The following is a 17,345-nucleotide window of genomic DNA, read 5'->3' as shown; positions in this document are numbered from 1 at the left end:
ACAAGATTATGTGCCTTTGAGTGCCTCTAAAATTCTCCTACCAGAGAAAAGTTTTCCATACTTTCACACACATTTTTTTAAGACTTTCCAGACCTGTGCCAGCACCCTGTACAGGTGCCTCCACCTCTGGAGCAGCCTGTCCTGAGTGGATCCAACAGTTTCCCATGGGTGACTCTGTCGTGGTCTCTCTCCTGCTGTCTCCAACTCTCAGAGCGCTTCTACTGGTTTCTCCCCATCGTCCCTGTTGCTAGGCAGAGCACTGGTGAGGACTGAGGCCAGTGATGTCATCACCTCCAGCTGAGACCTGCCAGGTGGTCCTGCTTCATTCAACTCTGCTGCCTCTGCCACTGCCCTGACTGGTGAGGCTGACAGCAGGTTCTCTCTCATCTAAACTCTCTGTTTACAATGGAGGCTGAAATCCTTGTGATTGGTGGTTCAATCATCAGGTCTGTTGAACTCCCAGGTGCCATCACCTGCTGTCTTCCTGGTGCCAAAGTTGTGGACATTATTGAACGTCTCCAGGACTCATCGATCTCCACCCCTCCTGCAGGTTGTCCCTGTCTCTGTGTGGGTTCTCTCTGGTACTCCAGCTTCCTCCCACAGTCCAAAGACATCAAGAGGGTAGTGGTTACCTGAACACTCTGAATGACTGTGAGTGTGAATGGTTGTCTGTCTGTGTGTGTTGGTCCTGGGATGGACTGGCGACCCATCAAGGGTGAACCCCCTCCTCACCTGATGTCAGCTGTGATAGGCTCCACCCCCACGAACCATTGCAGACAATCAGTATAGAAATGGAAACTTAGCTGCTATGTTGAATCACTAAAACCTTCTGAAGTCTACTTTTGCTTCAGTGGAAAAGTAGAATGTTATTAACTCTCCCAATGGTTTGAATTCTGATTTCCACCTCTTTTTAACAGATTCACATTTAAAAAAAAAACTACTTTCTTTTACCAGAGGACAGTTTTGATCCATCAACCTCTGGGTTCTGGTCCCAGCACGCTTCCTCTGCACCACCATTTATTAAATAGGCCTTGATTTAGTATTATTTATTTCTTCTTTTATTATTATTATTAATTATTTTATTGACTTCACCCTGATAACCAGGAGGTAACCTGGTAGTCAGAGCAGCGGTGCTCAGGTCTGTGGACTCAGAGGAGGATTATGTCTGGATCTTTTCTTTTGATGTCCTGCTGTCTGCTCTTGCTTTTGGAGCTTCCTTCAACAACTACCAGGCCTCCTGGGTACTGTAGGAAACATGGTCAAGTTCTTCTGACTTCTCCAGGAACGTCCTGCTCTCATTGGTCTGTCTTCATTTTGACTCCTCCCACTGCCACAATGACCAGCCTTTATACTCTTGGTGACTGGGGCCCTGGTTGCTGCAGGCCTCAACACCAGCCTGTGGTTGTGAGCAGGGCAGAACAGAACTGACAGTATCTCCCGTGCAGGACCTGGGTCAGCGCCTGGTGCCAGCTGGCCAACGTCCTGGAGTTCATTCAGCCTGGAGAACCAGATGCTGGTTCCTTCTTTTACCAGGCAGGAACGGGCAGCAGATCCAAGATCAGTAGGTGTGGATGAAAAAATGAAGAAAAAATAAAAACGAGAAAAAGCAGTTTGGTTTGGAGTGCATTCCTGCCTGATGTTCTTGATTGGTACAACTCTCCTTCAAGTGTGGGGAAAACAGCAAAAAGAATAAAACACTTGACATTGAGAGAACAAAGACTTCTAAGATCAAACACAAAACTCTGAGATCAAAGGTTGAAGTTCCCCAAGGTTCAGTTTTAGCTCAGACCCTCTTCAAGGTGGAACCAGCAGAGGAGCTCAGTAGAGACAACTGGACAGCAGCAGGACAGAACAGAGGCTCTCCACAATGGCAGGAGACAGGAAACAGGTTTGGACCATCTGGGCTTCTGTCCACTTTGATGTTTTTCAAACATTGAAGGAAATTGTAAAAATCAACATTGTGGGAAACGTTGGTTTGCCAGTGTGTTTACATCAGGATTTATATTTGAGAGTGTTTGCTCATCTGTTCCAGAAGCTTCTTCTAGAGTTGAGCCTGGATGAGTGGAGGGACCTTTTTGACCATCAGGACTGGTTTTTGATGGCCTGATGGTGCATCGGGGTCATCATGGTCCTCCACCATCTGCAGGGGTTCCAGGACTGTTGTGGTGTTTGTGGGAACTGCAGGGGGGAGCCCTCAGACCTGGAGAGGAAGTCCTGACACCAGCAGACCCCTCACCACCTGCAGCCTTTTTCCAGCTCCACCAAACCCACCATTCACTGCCTCCTCATCATCTGGGCATCAAAAGCAGCTCAGACCTGCTGCAGCTCAGAGACCTCAGCCATTTTTAGGATGTCTCCATGATTCTCCTTCACAGGATTTTCATTCAGAAACAAGAGAACTGTCAAAGACCACAACAGTTTTCAGCTTGCTGCTAAACAGTACTTCAACTACCATTCCACTGTGTAATGGCAGTGACTGATGTGAACTATATGCAGTACTAATCAAGTACAAGGCAAGGCAAGGCAAGGCAATTTTATTTGTAGAGCCCGTTTTCACCAACAGTTTGTCTCAAAGGGCTTCACATGGCATCATAACAACATCCTCTGCCCTTAGACCCTCACATCGACTGAGGAAAAACTCCATAGAAAACCCTACCCTACAGCCCTGACTGCTACTTTATCTCCAGTGATAGGAAGGACAAGAATGTTGAAATGGACCCAACAGGAAGAGAATCTCAAGTCATGGCAACTTTACTGAGCAGCACTCTAAACCTGCTTTGTGAAACGGGCCCCTGGTCTCTTTTAAACGCCCGGGCTACAAATTGATCATTTACGGTACATGTAACATGTGTGTGTGCCTCTAATTTACATAAACTGTTAATACCAAGACAAATGCTACCTTCAATTAATCATTCATGTCATGGAACCCTTGGTCTCCATTACATTGGTCAACCAGAGAAGCTTCAACTGGTGACGCTCATTCAACCATGCATGAAGGTCAAGGTGCATTATCTGCTGTGCTCCTTAACAGGGGAATTAGCTCAAATGGTAGAGTGCTCGCTTAGCATGTGAGAGGTAGAGGGATCAATACCCTCATTCTCCAGAATACTTTAACTTGTTCTGTTGATCAGAGGAGCTGCTGGGTGATGAATGCTGATGTTTGTCCACTGCTGTGATAAAGTGTCCCCTGTTACTGAGATGTGGATGAACACCTGCTCAGGTCAAAGCTGCAATGAAGTCAAGTCATCACCCTGTAAAGCAACAAATAACAACAGTAACACTTTACAAGTAGAACAGGTCCAGTTCCACACTCCTTAAATGAATTTACACCCAACTATTCTTCATGAGCAAGCACATCCTAGCTTAGGCCCAACTTTTCTTGGCGCTCTCCCAGATGCTTGGGAGCTGCTGGGGGAGCGCTAGTTGGGCCTAAGCTAGGAGCTAAGCTAAGGTGGTCTGCACCAGCTAATGAGGGCTGGCTAGCTCTCGCAGCTTTGGTGCAGAGCCGCTGCAGGTCCAATTCAACATCGCTAAGCCTCACCTCCAACACAACAAGAAAACTACATTTAACACACTTATCAGTATCACTACAGGAGGCAGAGGAGGAACAAAACATGTGGCACTCTGAGCAGGAGAGAGGAGGACAAGAGGGAGAAGCCATCGTTAGCTTAGCGTGTTTACAAGGCAGAAAGACTGTTGCTACCAGAATGATGGTCTTTTAAACTTCAGCCAAATAAAGCAATTAGGTATTAATTTTTGGTGGGTAATTAGTCAACGAAATAAGGAATTAGCAGGGAGGATCACACTTTAGCGAGCACAATGAAGCAAGGCTCTACGTTCAGCAACACAGAAAAAGGAGTTGAGGTCACACGCTTCCTGCAACCAGAGTCAAAAATCCAGGACGGACGAAGGGGAGGACAACAAAGACAAAGACACAAGAAACAGAGATAATAACCTTAAACTACATAACAACCATAACACATATTGCCCACACACACACACACGCGCACACACACACACACATTTTGTGAAACAACTCAGGAGTCATTAGGTGTTTTACTCAGAGGGATTCATTCATGATAAATGAGCATGGAGGAGACCCAGTAATCATCAACACAAGCGTCACATGAGCAGGTCACCACCCACTTTTATTGATTGGTTCTTGTAAGAATCACTCCTAACGCCATCAGGAGGTCATTTTTTGTCCTGCCCTGTCTCAACTGTTGGAGCACAGCTACAGCCTGAACTCTGCCACTACCTTATCCCTCCCTAACATCCTCATACAGACCCACTATCTGGACTAGCCTGACCCCCCCTGACCCTCATCAGTCACTCGTTGTGCCTCACACTGGAGGGAATAGGAGCGTCTGTGAGCTCTGACTGTTGGGATGCACATCCATGCGATGGAAGAGCTGTTTTAAACAGGGAATCATTTGACCTCTTGATCTGTGTGGGCAGGTACAGAGGGACGATTCCATGAACAATAATATTACAAAACAAATGGGTCTTTAGCGTCTTTCTAAAGGTGTCCACAGCGTCCTCATGTCCAGTGGGAGAGCGTTCCAGAGTCTAGAAGCTGCAACCTGGAAGGTTCCCTCTCCTTCAGTGAGGCTGAATCCCTGTGGTCAGGGAGGATAAGGGACCCCACAGGTGTCACTAAAGTGCTTTAGACTGCAAAGCACTCAGCTAATCAAGCTGGGATCAACTGCTGTGGTGATCAAGGTATCAACATATATAACAAACAAAGAAAACAGAGTTGAGGAAAAGCACACAAAGAAAAAACTATGAACATGAACAGAGCATCTTCAACACCAGATGTCACACGGCTCAGTAGACCTCTGGTTTGACCCCTAGCAGGTCCAGTCTCCAGGGTGCCCCCATCATTCTGCTCTTCAGTCACAGGACATGCAGCAGAATCCCGTCGCTCCTCTGCAGAAGAACATGTGAGAGCGTCTGCTTGCTCTTCTCTGGCTGGACGTAGGGGAGAGTCTGCTTGCTCTTCTCTGGCTGGACGTAGGGGAGAGTCTGTTTGCTCTTCTCTGGCTGGACGTAGGGGAGAGTCTGCTTGCTCTTCTCTGGCTGGACGTAGGGGAGAGTCTGCTTGCTCTTCTCTGGCTGGACGTAGGGGAGAGTCTGCTTGCTCTTCTCTGGCTGGACGTAGGGGAGAGTCTGCTTGCTCTTCTCTGGCTGGACGTAGAGGAGAGTCTGTTTGCTCTTCTCTGGCTGGACGTAGGGGAGAGTCTGCTTGCTCTTCTCTGGCTGGACGTAGGGGAGAGTCTGCTTGCTCTTCTCTGGCTGGACGTAGGGGAGTGTCTGTTTGCTCTTCAGAAGTTTGCTGGACCTTCACTTGAAGGTCATGATTTTCCTCTTTCAAACAGCTTTTTAAATCATGAAGATTTCCCAGGATTTCCCACTGAGCACTGCTCCTTTTCTTCTTTTGTGTTCTCACTGCACATAGAAGACTCTGAACTTCACCGTTCAGACTGCCAGTCTTTGTGGGGTCCTGGTCCTTCCTTGATTCAAGGTGGGCCAACTCAGCAGTGAAGGTCTCTGTCTCCTGAGATGCAGTAGAAACTCGTCTCCTCAAACATCCATTTTCTGCCTCTCTCTCCTCACTCTGGGACCTCAGCTGTTCAAGAGTCGTCTTCTTCTCAGTGAGTTCTTCCCTCATTTTGTTCTTCTCTGCCTGGATGGAGTTGAGCTCACACTTGAGGTCACACTTCTCCTTGCAAACCATCTTCACCTCAAGCTGAAGATTGTGGACTTGTGTGTTCAGGTCTCTGATCTGAGTCTGGTTCTCCTCCCTCACAGATTCAAGGTTGCCCACCATGGCAGACATGTTCTCTACCAGCTGATATGCAATGATCTTCTCTTGTCCAAGACTAGAAACCTGTCCCCACAAATTCTGGTTTTCTGTCCATCTCTTGTCACACAGAGACTGAAGCTGATCAAGTGCACTTTTCTTCTCAGTCAGGTCTTCCTCAAGACATTTCATCTCCACCTGTTCACTCTCCCTCAGAGACTGAACCTGGGTCAGCTCTTTTCTGAGCTCATTGTTCTCTCCATCAACCTTCCTCCCCTCACACTGAAGACTGTGGACTGTTGCGTTCAGATCTTCTATCTGAGTCTGGTTCTTGTCCTGGAACGTTTGGAGGTTGGCCACCACAGCAGTGAGGTTCTGTAGCTCCTGGATTGCTCTTTTATTCTCACGTTCAAGAGTAGAAACTTGTTCCCTCAAATTCTGGTTTTCTGCCTGTGTGTTGTCACTCAGAGACTGAAGCTGCTCAAGGGCAGCTTTCTTCTCAGTCAGGTCCTCCTGCTCTGTCAGCCTGAGAGATGGAGGAGCAGGATCACATTGACCAGGATCATTCAGTGGATAAATACAGCTCCTACTGAGATCCACCAGATCTCTGAATGCTCCAACGATACAATCCAATGGAGTCATAGCCTTCTGTCCTGGGTTGATCTGAAGATCTTGAGCCAGACTAAATCTCCTGGAACTGTCAAGTCTTTAAAGACCAAAACTGCCCCAGAAATGAGGAGTCTGGATTCTTTTCTATAATGTGATGGCAATGACAGTCCTGCAGAGTGACATCACTGACATGACTGATGACTTCAGTCACATGACTGGATGACAGTGTAGATTCCAATGTAGAGGTTGGGGAAATAGTCTCTGAGAATCCAGCTTGAAGCCACGCCCTCTTTGTTCTTCAAAAACCCAAACAGCGACCATCAGTCTCCCTCCAATCCTGTACTTGGTTCAATGTTGCTGTTCCATTTTGCAGCAGTAGGTGTCGCTGTGATACCAGGTTCAGTTCAAGAGTCCCAACTCCAGCTCATGTTGGTGACCTCAGTACCAGGGTAAAATGGCGCTTCAGTGGATCATGTGATCAACTCATGTGTGTCCTCACTGCTCCACAGGTCTGTCAAATGTTCTGTAAAATAGTTGGACCCAGCAGAGCTGCTAGATTAGGAGTTGATGGAGTCGTTGCAGATACCAGGGTCCAAAGTCCAGCTTGAACCTGGTTTGTGCAGTTCTTTGTCAAGCTAGCAGCCATTCTTGTCACTGCCAAGCTAAAGTGACTTCTGTCAACAAAGGTCAACATACAAAAGGATATTTCTACTGGCAGTTCAAGATTTTGATCAAACTCCTTTTTCAGAGCTGGAACCTTCCTCTTGTGTCAGCTTTCTGTTCCCATCTCTATGGTAACGGTCAGTTTTGACCCACGTCCTCAATCAGCTGTCAAATAAACTAAAACAATTTTCTATCCTCCAAGTTGTTTCCATCTCTTGGTGACCTTGTCAGGCTTCCTTATCCATGGAAATATTGATTGATTGATTGATTGTGTGTGTTTAGATGCATGTGTGACACTTCTGTGTGTTCTCTGCAGAGATGTTTCCTGCAGTTGAAGCACAATCCATTTGTCCTGCTGTCCTGACTGCTTGGGCAGTCCTGACACCTCTTTCTTCTGGAACCAGATCCTGAGTGGGGTTGTGGCTGTGGCTGTTCTGGTTGGTGTTGAGGCAGGGCTGCTGAGGAGGACGCTGTTGCACTCTTGGTGGATGTGGGTCCACAACACAAATGCATTCTATGCAGACACATCAAGGATGGTCTTTGTTTGTTGTGTTGTTGTGCAGGTCGATGGGAGAACGAGGCTGATGAGAGTCCCTGAAGCTCCCATGACTGGGAGAGGAGCTGCTGGCAGTGTTGCTGACAGTGCACTTCTGACTTCAGGTTTGGCTCTGATTGTTGCTTTATCATCTTATTTTGATAACTGGTCCAGACAGACCCTCACTATTTGGTCATTCAGTGAAAAACATTTGTTGGTTTTATTTTGTTGAACTAGAGGTTCCTGACAAAGTCAAAAATCCTTGATACAATAAACAAATTGATGTGGTTCTTTGATGCATTTAAATCCTAAAACAGGTCCCACAGGAGGAAGGTTAAATCATGTGACCATCATCATAACAGCTGTTGACCTTGTTTAACTAGTTGGTGGTGCTAAATATCACCAGCTTGCTAACGTTAACTAGCTAATGTTGCTAGCTAGCTAATATTATTTTCAAACTTCAGGCCTAAATTTTGGATTGACTGTTAAAATTGTTCCCCTCACCTTTGTAACACCGGGTTTTGTCTTGATGATGTCACTGTCACTGCCTTTCTGATTCTAAAATATAAATGCATCCAAGAATAAAAATTCAAACTGCCCCTCCATGGAAACATCATATTTAATATACTGCAATATTCTTTTCCAGTGTACTACACTATATTTTTGTTTTATCAGAGAGACTTTAATGTCCGTCTTTGATCTCTAAACTCTGACTCTGATGTCATTGGTGGTGACTGAATTCTACCCCCTGACAGACTGGGAAGGCTCATATTGGTGATGTCATCATAAATATATGAAGGTCTTGTTTCAGTGAATTGAAGTGAAATAACTTGTTATTTTGTTTGTTGTTGTCATGGTGATTCGTGGTATCAGGGCTCCATTGATGATGTCATTTTGTCATGGTTGTACACATGTGACACTCAAGGTGAACGTACTCACAGCTGATTGAGTATCAGGTTCAGAAAAGCTGATCTGACTTGGTCCAGAGTTTCCATCTCAGTGTCAACTCAGGAGTGACTGAGGAGAAGAGTTTCAGAACAGCCACAGTTGGGGGACTTCCATCCAGCAGCCATTTTCTATCCCTGTAAGGGAGTGAAGGGATCTGGAGCTGCTGGGTTCAGGTGGATCCAGAACACAAGATGGAGGTCAGTCAGGACCCCAGAAGGAGACCAGCATCTGGAAGGTGGCGATGCTTTAATCTGACAGCGTTGTGTCAACAGTTCTGAAATCAGAACAAAAATAAACAGTAGTATTTCCACCTCACACTCCTGCATGTATTCAAGTGAACAGGAACACAGATTCATGCTCAACTTCTCCTGTGTGTTCATCCACAGTCACCAAACAACAACCAGACTGAAGACCTCCTTCATCTCCCGAGCCATTAAACTGTTAAACTCCTCACTGGAGGGGGGGAGGGCCAACAGAAGGACTGTTGGAGAGGGCTGAGCACCATTAGCTTGCCCCAATAACAACCGGACACTCGTGCAATATAAGAGACTGTACATTATTATTCTTATTCTTATTATTGTTATTATGATTATTATTATAACTATTATATTTTTATTATATTATATCATCATCACCATTATTATATGATATCATCATCATTATTAGTGTTATTAGTATTATTATTGTTATAATAACAATGAAGAACAATTAATATTATGATTATTCCTGTCACTATGCATATATACATAACCATCCAGGTACACACAGGCACGTGTATATATGCATATATATATCTATATATATATATATAGATATATATATATATATATATAGATAGATAGATATATCTAGATATATCTATCTATCTATATATATCTATAGATATAGATATATCTATCTATCTATATATATCTATAGATATAGATATATCTATCTATATATATCTATAGATATAGATATATCTATCTATCTATATATATCTATAGATATAGATATATCTATCTATCTATATATATCTATTGATATAGATCTATCTATCTATCGATCTATATCTATAGATATAGATCTATCTATCTATCTATCTATCTATATCTATAGATATAGATATATCTATCTATCTATCTATATCTATAGATATAGATATATCTATCTATCTATATATCTATCTATCTATCTATCTATATATATATATATACATATATATATATATATATATATATATACATATATATATATATAGTCTTTGTTTTCTCTTCTTTGCTATTTTTAGTCTAATCTATTGTAACAGTGCTGTGAATGTATGTTGAGGAGAGTGGAATTTCCCTCGCGGAACGTCCAAAAGGGATTAATAAAGTAGTCTGTCTGTCTGTCTGTCTGTTCAAACCAGACAAAAGGGGGTTTGCTAGCATGGCTGCTGAAGTAGAAAGGCTCTGTTTAAATTGAGTCCTTTTTCCATTTCTTTCCTGGCTTCTTCTAGCGGCGCTGTCGTCACTTCCTGTGACCGTGGAGGGAAGGGGTCACCCTTCAGAATAAGTTTGAAATCATTGTTACTTCCTCTTCAACATGCCTTTAGCAGACCAACTCACTAAACAGCTCAGTGAGGTAGTGTGGCTGAGCGGTCTAAGGCGCTGGATTAAGGCTCCATTCTCTGAGGAGGTGTGGGCTCAAATCCCACCACTGCCATCATGTCCCAGGTCTCTGGAGAGGTGTGGCAGGTCTCTCCTCCCTGTGCTGGAGGTGTTGGCTGTTTTTGTCACTCAACAATGTGCAGTAACGCTGAGCTGCCTTCAAGCCAACAACATGGGCACAGTGTACCCAGAGCCACAGGCTCCTCCCAGTATATACAGCACTGCCAGTGACCTCTGCTTCAGTGTAACAGTGACTCTCCAAACTGAAGCTGATCCAGGACCAGCTCAGGAGGAGCCATGGAGCAGACAGGCTCTCTGATTTAATGCTGCTGTCTGTTGAGAGGAACATCCCAGTTGACTCAAACAAGGCTGCTGATGTCTTCAAACCCAGGACCAGAAGAAGAACCCTCCTCTGAGTCCACAGACCTGAGCACCGCTGCTCTGACTACCAGGTTACCTCCTGGTTATCAGGGTGAAGTCATGGTGAGGTGGTCAGTTGTTCCTTGGGTTTTATTCTAGAGGCCTGGGAGTTAAACACTGAAGTAAATCATTTTAATTCTTTACATGAAGTTTCCTGCTGTTTAGCTGGAAATGTTTGACAACTTCCTCCATGCTGGTGCCCCATCACACACAACAGGTGCACTTGTCCTCTTTTCACCTCTGACCCTCAAACATTCCACCAGTGAACGTCCAGAAACTGAAGCATCAACAGTTCAGCAACAATGGATTCTTCAAATCACCTCTGAAATAAGAGATGAATCTTTACCTGCTGAGGCTTCAGAGCCAAATTGTGAACCTTAAACTCTCACATTCCTGTTCTTGTCTCAGTCCTGCTCTCCTAAATCAAGACCTGTTTAATAGATGGTAGAGCAGAGAGGAGCAGAGGAAGAGAGCTGGGCCAGAACCAGAGGCTGATGGATCAAAACTGTCCTCTGCTCAAAGAAAGGAGAAAAATAAACCTGGTTGTTTTGAAATGTGGATCTGTTAAAGAGGGGTGGAAATCCGAATTCAAACCATTGGGAGAGTTAATAACATTCTACTTTACCACTGAAGCAAAAGTAGACTTCAGAAGGTTTTAGTGATTCAACATAGCAGCTAAGTTTCCATTTCTATACTGATTGTCTGCAATGGTTCGTGGGGGTGGAGCCTATCACAGCTGACATCAGGTGAGGAGGGGGTTCACCCTTGATGGGTCGCCAGTCCATCCCAGGACCAACACACACAGACAGACAACCATTCACACTCACAGTCATTTAGAGTGTTCAGGTAACCACTACCCTCTTGATGTCTTTGGACTGTGGGAGGAAGCTGGAGTACCAGAGAGAACCCACACAGAGACAGGGAGAACCTGCAGGAGGGGTGGAGATCGATGAGTCCTGGAGACGTTCAATAATGTCCACAACTTTGGCACCAGGAAGACAGCAGGTGATGGCACCTGGGAGTTCAACAGACCTGATGATTGAACCACCAATCACAAGGATTTCAGCCTCCATTGTAAACAGAGCGTTTAGATGAGAGAGAACCTGCTGTCAGCCTCACCAGTCAGGGCAGTGGCAGAGGCAGCAGAGTTGAATGAAGCAGGACCACCTGGCAGGTCTCAGCTGGAGGTGATGACATCACTGGCCTCAGTCCTCACCAGTGCTCTGCCTAGCAACAGGGACGATGGAGAGAAACCAGTAGAAGCGCTCTGAGAGTTGGAGACAGCAGGAGGAGAGAGACCATGACAGAGTCACCCATGGGAAACTGTTGGATCCACTCAGGACCGGCTGGACAGACACAGATCAAAGACAGAATTGATGATGATGTCATCACGAGGCTTTGATAGTGTCTTTATTTGTACCTAGAATTCTGTCTTTGATGTCAGGAGGACATGAAAGAAACACAACTGAGGAAAGTAGAGGAGAACATTCAGCTTCATTCGAAACACTTGAACTGTTGAACAGTAGAATTTGTTTGAAACAGTTTACAACACTGAGTGACAGGATTGAAGAGGGAAGAGTTTTGTATTTTCAGTTTAATTCTAACTTTAAACTGGAGATTAACATTTTTAGTGGTTCATATTCTAACATACAGAGGAAGTCATGTCATTCCCTTTTTAAGAAAAGAAAAAACATGTGAAGCTCCTCCCCCCAGCTCCAGATGGACAGACAGACATGAGAGTGGCCAGGAAGCAAAGAAGTGTTGTGCTCCTCTCCAGTGCTCTGGTGTTGTTGTGTTCTTCTCAGCTCCATCATGAAGACCTGCTGGCACTGGGCGCTGGTGGAAGTTTGCAGCTCTCACTGGAAAGTCCTGAGGCTCCTCCCACTCTGAAGCAGGCAGTTGCTCCCAGCCAGCCCACACTTTCACTCTCTGGTGTAGGAGTGAAGAACAAAATCAGAATCAAGAACCATCTCTCTTTCATTGGGGCTCCTTTCTCCTTGTTCTGATCCAGAAACTCAACAGCTTCTATCATTGATTTGACAGGAAATGTTGCTGACACACTGGGATTTTTGTTCTTCTGCTGTCACTGTCAAGTGCAGCTTAACATGAGAGGTAGCAGGATCATTCATGTGTTCATGTTTCCAGCAGACAAGGAGGAAACCTGGGAGGACTTCAGTGACTCTGATCAGTGGTTCTCACTTCATCTTCTCAGTATAAAGTTCCAAGCGAGCTGGCCAGGAGTTGAACCTAGAATCTTCTGATCCGTAGTCAGACGCGTTATCCATTGCGCCACCAGCCCTGTGAAGAAGCTGCTATGTTCATGTGTGCTTGCTTTTACAGAAAAGCCCAACAAGGTGGTGGCATTTTCAGGGGACACAATGGTGCAGTGGTCAGCACTGTGGCCTCCCAGCAAGAAGGTTCAGCTCTCCTCCTATTTGGTTGCTAGGAACCTGAATCAGTCCTCAGTGGAGCGGTGCTGCTGAGGCTGAGTGAGGCTGAGTGAGGGACTGAGCAGGAGCCAGCAGGTCCAAGCAGGTTCAGGCAAACTCCCCTCAGTCCACCAACATCAAAGCAGAGGAACAGAGTTCATCCAACAAAATGGATTCATATCATCTCCTCTTGGAATGTTCTGGAACTACAAGTACACTTAAAATGGCTGACTTATGACAACAGAAGGTACTTTGAAGTAGATTTGATTTATTTAAGTCAGTGACAGTCATTTTTGTTCATTTTTTGTTCTTGTCTTGCCACTGTGAGACAGTCGCTAGAAAACTGACCAACAATAATTTCATGTGGCATGCAATTAACAAAAGACCCACATTGATGGTCGAGGGGTCTGGAGCCTTTCCCAGCATCTACGGGCCAGAGGCGGGGTTCACCCTGGACAGGTCACCAGTCCATCACAGGGCCAACATACAGAGACAAACAACCATTCATACCTACGGTTAATTTAGAGTGTCCAATCAGCCTCGTCCCAAATTACACGTCTTTGGACGGTGGGAAGGAACCGGAGTACCCGGAGAGAACCCACGCATTCACGGGGAGAACATGCAGGCTCTACACAGAAAGATTCAGCACCCGAGCCTGGACTCAAACCCAGAACCTTCTTGCTGTGAGGCCACAGTGCTAACCACTGCACCATCATGCTGCCATGCTCTCTTCTACTTTCCTCAATTGTCTTTCTTTCATGTCCTCCTGAGATCAAAGACAGAATTCTAGCTACTGTCAAAGCCCTGATGACATCATCATTCATATCTGACCATTACAGCTCACTACATTAGCGACTGGGTCCTCGCATGCCATGTTCTTCAAACCAGAGCCGTGGAAACCAGCCACACAGCGAGAAATCTCAGCAGCAAATATTGTCCGCGCTGCGGAGATGACGGGCTTGTTGCACATTGGTTGCTTTGCACACCTTCTTAATTGAAGTCCCTACAGCTGCACGCTTGCTCGGCAGAGTCAGACGCATCGCTGCATTTTTTCATCGTAGCTCTACGGCGAGCCGCATCCTCAGTGAGAAGCAAAGGGTGCTGGAGCTTCCTGAGCACAAGATGGTGATTGACGTGGTGACACGTTGGAATAGCTCACTGGAGATGCTGGACCGTTTCCTCCAGCAGCAACCAGCCATCTCAGCAGCTCTGCTGTCACCTGAAGTACGCAGAAACGAGAAAGATGTCTGCACGTTGACAGAAGTGGACGTAAGAGTAGCAGAGGAAATCGTCTCTGAGAATCCAGCTTGAAGCCACGCCCTCCTTGTTCTTCAAAAACCCAAACAGAGACCATCAGTCTCCCTCAAATCCTGTACTTGGTTCAGTGTTGCTGTTCCATTTTGCAGCAGCAGGGGTCGCTGTGATGCCAGGTTCAGTTCAAGATTCCCAACTCCAGCTCATGTTGGTGACCTCAGTGGCAGGGCTCATACAAAAAGAGTCAACACCTTCATTTGTATAACAGAAAATTTCAATGATGTGGTGGCATTTTCTTTTTTTGTGCTGTCTGATTTTCTAAATATCAGGTTTAGATCCTCAAATTAACACTGGGACACCAAAAGAGAACACAGTAATTCTCCAGTGCTCTGGTGTTGTTGTGTTCTTCTCAGCTCCATCATGAAGACCTGCTGGCACTGGGCGCTGGTGGAAGTTTGCAGCTCTCACTGGAAAGTCCTGAGGCTCCTCCCACTCTGAAGCAGGCAGTTGCTCCCAGCCAGCCCACACTTTCACTCTCTGGTGTAGGAGTGAAGAACAAAATCAGAGTCAAGAACCATCTCTCTTTCATTGGGGCTCCTTTCTCCTTGTTCTGATCCAGAAATTCAACAGCTTCTATCATTGATTTGACAGGAAATGTTGATGACACACTGGGATTTTTGTTCTCCTGCTGTCACTGTCAAGTGCCAGTTCAGATGTACTTGATGTTACAGAAAATCCAGCACGGTGGTGCAGTGGTCAGCACTGTCTCCTCACAGCAAGAAGGTCCCAGGGTTCCAGTCCTGGCTCCATCACAGGATCTTTCTGTGTGAGTCTCCATGTTCTCCTGTTCCTGTGTGGGTTCTCTCTGGTACTCCAGCTTCCTCCCACAGTCCAAAGACATCAAGAGGGGACGAGGCTGATTGATACTCTAAATTGACTGTAGGTGTGACTGTGAGTGTGAATGGTTGTCTGTCTCTATGTGTTGGTCCTGTGATGGACTGATCACCTGTCCAGGGTGAACCCCGCCCCTCGACCAATGTCAGCTGTGATAGGCTCCACCCCCCACGAACCTTAACAAATAATCAGTGGAGAAATGGAAATTTAGCTGCTATGTTGAATCAGAAAAACCTTTTGAAGTCTACTTTTGCTTCAGTCAGAAAGTGGACTGTTGTTAACTCTCACAATGGTTGGTGATTGTGGAGGAAGACAAAATCCTTATGAACCTCTTTTTAACAGACACACATTTCTATAGATGCAGGTTCATTTTATTTTTCTTCTTTTAGCAGAGGATGGTTTTGATCCATCAACCTCTGGTTTTGGTCCCAGCTCTCTTCCTCTGCACCTCTCTGCTCTACCATTGACTGAACAGTCCTTGATTTAGGAGAGCAGGATTGTGACAAGAACAGGATTTTGAGTTTCAAATGTTTCCCAGTTTGGCTCTGCAGCAGGAGGTCTTGTAGAAACAGGGACTGACCTGACACCAGCTCCCTCTGGAACAATGGTTCATTCATTCATCGGTGCCAGGAGGCCTAAAAACACAAAACACCAATGAAACCCAGCATCTTGGATCCTAAACTGAAGCTCCAGACCACACGGTGGCTCTGCTGGGGCTCCCACAGGTGAGTGAGGCTGAGCTCCAGTCTGCTCTGAGGAGGCAGCAGACATCTGCACCACTCAGAGGTTTGGTTGGTGGCTTTGACAAAATCCCAACAAACTCAAATCCTGTTGAATCAGGAAGTTCTAGTTGAACTCTCATCCACGTCACATGACCAAGAAAACCTCCTCTTTCATTCAGACCAGAACAGACAAACATAGAAACATTGTTTCAGCTTCTGATCAAACAATAACATGTTCTTGATTGTTTGCCATGTTCTATTAATCAGACTGATGATCTCTGGATGTTCTAGGAGGGGGGTCTGTTTCTGATGAAGCCTGTTTGGTCTGGGGGGGTTAAGATGGTGGGGCTGTTTCAGTTCTAGTGCTGAAGGCTTTCACCATGACAGTCAGACTCTCCTCTGTCCTTCATGGTCCCTCAAATGTGCAGTGTGGACCTCACACACTGAAATTTAGCCTGAAAAGTCTTCATGAAAAGCGGTGACTCAGAGTCTCTGTGGCGCAATCGGTCAGCGCGCTCGGCTGTTAACTGAGAGGCTGGTGGTTCGAGCCCACCCAGGGACGATGAACAGGCTCTACTGGTGCTTAGGAGTCGCTGTGTTAATGATCTGAATGTGGACAGACAGACTGACCCTCCACAGCAGACTCATGTCACAGATCTCTGGATGAGACGCTTCAGTGTTAAATTTAGTCGTCGTGTGTCATGCAGTGTTGAGGAGGCCTGCTGGCTGTGGGTAAAGTGGGGGCTCAGAGTTTGTGGAGTCGGCTCTGGAATGAAGGGGGTCACTGTTTGGTTCTCAGATGCTCCAGCTCAGGTTAGCGAGGTGGTGGAGAAACCAGTGAGAGCTCTGCCAGCTGGAGCCTCTTGGGTCCTGGGAGGCTTCACTCCTGGAGGTGGAAATGATGAGGAGTTTTAAAATCTGCTCCTCTTTCACGCTGACTTGTTTTCTAGGGTTCCCTCTTTTAAACTCCTGGAGATCAAGAGGATCCTGCCATGTTTGTCCAGGAGACCCACAGCACAACAGTCAGTGAATGGGGATGCAGGCAGGCTTTTAATGGGGGTCATTTGAAGTCCCAAGTCCAGTTGGAGCAGAGGGTGGAGTTTGATTCTCCAGGAGTTTTTGTTGTTGTTTTTTTTACCAGTTTCTTTTGATTTGGAGGAAATCATTCCAGGTGTTTGAAAGAAGGTGAGAGCAACTTTGGAAAATGTTCAACTGGTGTTTTTAAATGTCTTTGCACCAACAAATGGTGGACAGGACAGCTTTTGAGACATTTTAATGCCACCGTTCAACAGTGAATCTGCTGGTTTCCTGTTTTTAGGAGCTGATGGGAGCTGCACAGAGAAGCTCTTTGAGACAGGAACCATTCAGAGCTCCACCCTGCTTCTTCCAGCAGGATCCACAGATCCACCAACACACCAGCTGTTTGATGAGTGGAGGCTT

General features: G+C 45.8%; 2 non-coding genes across 2 annotated transcripts; one reads left to right on the top strand and one right to left on the bottom strand.

The window, feature by feature from the left end:
- Window positions 1-12,832: 12,832 nt before the first annotated feature.
- Window positions 12,833-12,905, bottom strand: trnar-acg (transfer RNA arginine (anticodon ACG)). Its single transcript has one exon. It is a non-coding gene; the product is annotated as a tRNA-Arg (tRNA).
- Window positions 12,906-16,393: 3,488 nt separating this feature from the next.
- trnan-guu (transfer RNA asparagine (anticodon GUU)) lies at window positions 16,394-16,467 on the top strand. Its single transcript has one exon. It is a non-coding gene; the product is annotated as a tRNA-Asn (tRNA).
- The last annotated feature ends 878 nt before the right edge of the window (window positions 16,468-17,345 follow it).

Source organism: Aulostomus chinensis, chromosome 1 (assembly GCF_037954235.1).
Source record: "Aulostomus chinensis isolate RoL2024-O1b breed Wild chromosome 1, RoL_Achi_v1.0, whole genome shotgun sequence".
NCBI classification, from domain to species: Eukaryota; Metazoa; Chordata; class Actinopteri; order Syngnathiformes; family Aulostomidae; genus Aulostomus; species Aulostomus chinensis.
This window is presented reverse-complemented; position numbering and strand designations above follow the sequence as displayed.